This window comes from Haliotis rufescens, unplaced genomic scaffold (genome assembly GCF_023055435.1).
Source record: "Haliotis rufescens isolate VD_foot unplaced genomic scaffold, xgHalRufe1.0.p SCAF_2, whole genome shotgun sequence".
In the NCBI taxonomy this organism is placed as follows: domain Eukaryota; kingdom Metazoa; phylum Mollusca; class Gastropoda; order Lepetellida; family Haliotidae; genus Haliotis; species Haliotis rufescens.
In genome coordinates this window covers 19,277,365-19,281,519 of record NW_025963890.1, presented here as the reverse complement: position 1 = coordinate 19,281,519, position 4,155 = coordinate 19,277,365, and the positions used below count along the sequence as shown (strand labels likewise).

The 4,155-nt window shown below is 39.7% G+C and overlaps 1 long non-coding RNA gene across 1 annotated transcript; it reads left to right on the top strand.

Annotated features, from left to right (window-relative positions):
• The first annotated feature begins 255 nt into the window (after positions 1-255).
• Positions 256-3,570, top strand: LOC124138878. The gene is made up of 4 exons (XR_006861697.1): positions 256-521; positions 1,540-1,682; positions 2,518-2,674; positions 3,136-3,570. It is a non-coding gene; the product is annotated as an uncharacterized LOC124138878 (long non-coding RNA).
• Positions 3,571-4,155: the final 585 nt, after the last annotated feature.

Here is a 4,155-nt window from a genome sequence, read left to right as displayed (position 1 = left end):
GTTTGCATAAAGAACAACCAGGTACAATACATCAACTCGATCTCCTTGCAGGCACACAGGACATACATTGCTCCTGTAATAATACGATGTACGAGTATTTGTGACAATGTTTACATGGAGCAGTCACATGCTGCGACCAATATGATTTTGCAGGTCAACGAAGTAGTGTACGAGTTGTCACCTCAGGCAAAACAACATTTCAGAAGTTGATTAATTACACAGACGTTAAGGTTTATGTGCACAGTGGGAGTTGGTACAGCACTATAACAGTGGGATTCAGTATCTTCCTCCTTTTAATATTATTCCATGAAGTAAGCTCATTTGCCCCCGCAAGCAGACTTTTCAAGCATCCAGTCTCCTGGCTCCCCTAACTATGGGACAAAATTGGATAAATTTGATACCATCCGGACGATTTGGTGTTGGGCCAGGAATAGGGTTTTTTAGGCCTGGATTCGGAGGAGGTGCTGCCTTTGGTCTGGGAACATCTGTTATTGGTCTCAATCAAATCAACCCTTTCTTCAGTAAGTATTTTCTTTTGGTGTTCCACTAATGTCATAGCATGATTAACGCTGAAGACCCGGGCTCGATTCCCTACATGGGTACAATGTGTGAAGCCCATTTCTGGTGTCCCCCGCCGTGATATTGCTGGAATATTGCTAAAAGCGGCGTAAAACCATACTCACTCACTCACTCATAGCATGATTATTAATGAATACAATTAAGGACCGGTTTTAGTGGGCGATGATTTTCTGTTGTACCCGTCATTAAGAATCCGCAAGTACCAAATGTAACTGTTTAAGCAGAGAATTGCCTTGTCATATGTCCTAATTATACACATGTATACACCCAACCCACCAACATTAACCAGATTTTAGATAGTTGATGCATCAGGAATTAATAAGCGAATATAAGAGAATCGTTAATGAGCAATATCTTACAGACACTACAATCACCTGTGCTCGCACTGCCCCTGGATTCAGCGGAACTGTTACCCTGATGAGATCACAATCATCATTTGTACCGTTGGCGAGTGAATTCAAATCCAAAACATTGCTCAGTAGCAAACAGTTTATTCTTCAAGAAGGTAATGCGATGTTAGTTAGTAAGTAAATGGCGTTAACGCACCGCTGGCAGCAATATTCTTGCTATATCAAACGGCTATAGGTAGACATTGTAACAACCTGATACTCGTTGTAGTCAGCATATTATTCGTGACGCATTGGATGTGTGTGTGTGTGTGTGTGTGTGTGTGTGTGTGTGTGTGTGTGTGTGTGTGTTGTTTACGCCTCTCTTAGCAATATTCCATTCTACAGGAAGACAGCCTGTAAATAACCCAGCGATTGATATTGTGAGCAACGACCCGTGTTATAGGGTTAAGATGACACACATTCAACCAATGCACTGAGCCTGACCATCCGATACATTTCGTCGACCGGCATACGTTACAGGTGAATTCTAACCGGAACCCCACGTGGTGTATTAATGTGTAAGATACGTTTTGAATGTGTAAGATGTTTACAGGTTGTGTCTGTATTTTAGTGGGGTCAAAGGCAAGTAACTCTCAGCGGATCCATTGTAATCAGAACAACAACGGTTTCTGGAAACGTTATACTTGTCGCCACTGAGAGATCCCGTATTGGGGCAGGATGTACATCGGATAGACTAGGACCTGTGCTTCAAAGGTATGCTTATCATTTGAGATCATTTCAACATCATTTATTAGAAAGCATAAACAAAGAACTGTCATTACATAGCTCTTAACTTTTAAAATAGTGTACTCGCACAAAAGTTACAAATGCCAAAAAGGTCGATTCTTAACAAAAATGCTGTCAGGATTGATATCATTTTCTGCGTATGTACTGAATACCAAGATCTGACACTCAAACAAAATATGTCATGAGAAGAAGAAACACATGACAAGTTCAGCTTCCACAGTCTGGCAAATTCTTCGGAGGATAGTGAGTGAGTTGGGTTTAACGCCGCTTTTAACAGTATTCCATTTATATCATGGCGTGTCAGCTTAAAAATGGGAGGAAAGCCCGAAGTGATGCAGGTATCAGACGTTTACCACTTCGGTGAAACCCACGAACACAGGTATGGTGCTGACAAACCTAGAAACATAATCGGGGTGAACCGGGATTCGAACCCACAATCACAGGTTTCTAGTGTGCCCAAGGGACGCAACTCTGCACAGCGAATCGCTTCGGAGGATAAGTTTTTAGAGCCAAATATGTATAATGAAAGACTTTAAGAACATGATCAAACTGACAAGGCAAGGCAAATCAAGGTACAGAATAATATAATTGTGAAACATAGAACGCATGTGTCGAGTCCCACTTCTTGCTGAATATGTACCAAATTCCATTACATTTTGAACACAATGGCCCCAAATATGGCTACTTTGACGGTCAGTTTGACAATTTGTTTCGAACCTCGTGTAACATTATGTATCTACCATTTATATGTATTACATGCTCATCCTGCCCGTATAAAATCTTATTTCTTTTTTTGCCTAAGATTCCGTCTTTTTTCCAACTTTTTTGGCGGCTCAAATACCCTGCCAGGAGTCGTTGCTGATGTAACGCTGGCTGCCAACAGAGAAGTTACCTTTGACGTGGCCTCACACAATCTGCCTTTCGATGACCTTGAAAGTTATGCAGGACGTGGAATAGGTGTAAGTGGATTTCACTATACATTCTACTGATTTGAGGGAGCTGCCTTTTCTCTTTTTCCAGTATTTTCTTGAGCAAAATACTTATTTAATATGTAATATAGAGCAACTGTAAAGGTAAAACATTATTGAAAGTTACAATACGTGCTAATATTTGTATATTTACATTTAGTACCGTTCCAAATTGTCACATACATACCATTTTATAGAATACTTCGTAAAAGGTTTTATGCTGACTTTAAATGCTGAAGATTACATAATAATAGTACATGTATATGGATGGATGAATATAAAAGGAGGAAAACTTGTGTCGTTATTTGTCTTAATTTTCTGAATATATATGATACTTTACATCTGTAATGAACACTTCTTATATTTTGTGAAATATATAATTAAATAGTGGCTTTCTAAACCTTATTGTCTGAGGACGTCAATTATTTAGTTAATCACGTCATGTTTTTCAGCTTTGTACCGATCTGACAACAGGCACTGATGGTCGCCAAGTGTGTGTGGATCCAGTCTCCGCATGCTGCAAATTGGGATTCGACAACAAGGAGGCCGTTCTACTTCCCATACCCTGAGAAGAGAAATACAGCATTTCTCTCAGTCTCGTTTCCATTTAACTATCTATATATTATGTACATATTCATGGTCTACAAAAAATGAATTTTGAAGAAATGGTATTTGATACAGAAAATTTAAAGTTTTCTTATTTTAGTATGTGATGCACAGACACATACGTTCAAATTGATTGCTTATCATGATACAAGTGATGAGTTATTCAACCCATAGGACATACACCTTTGCAAAATGGTAACTATCTAAAACTTAACAATAGCTAAAATATCATGTGTACTGGCAAGACTGTATTTCTATCAAGAAATAAATAAAGGAATGACGTTGGTTGTGTGTGAATTCAATGCAAAATATCGGTTCTTTTGTAGTACAAACTAGTAACCCATCCGAAACCCAAACTCTTGGCCGAAGCTCTCTCTCTGCTCTTGTCTTAGACCACGACAGTTTTGCAACAAAGGAAACAACTAATTCACAGGCGTTTCTAATAGGCACCACAGTGGGAGTTTCGGGTTAAAATGAGTCCCCATAAGCTTTAGCCTCTATATCTAGTTATAGGCGACTAAAACTGACGGTGCCAAATCTGGTGAATACGTATGATGTACAAAGCCACAGTCATGCATTGCAGTCACGGCGACAACAGACTAATACATGTTCCTGGTGGAACATCGCACCTGGTTTATCATGACGTTTAGCCTTGATATCCTCACGATGGTTCCCTGCAGATTGGCATACTATTTGCAATTAACAGTCTAACCTTTCGGGAGGTAGTCCCCCGATACCATTCCTTTGGAATCCCAAAACATGTGCCGACAACTAGCCAACTGATGGAAGAGATGTTGCCTTTTCTTCGGAGAAGCTGTTAGATATATTTCCACTGCTCCACTGTTGTTTAGTCTGTGGCTCATAGT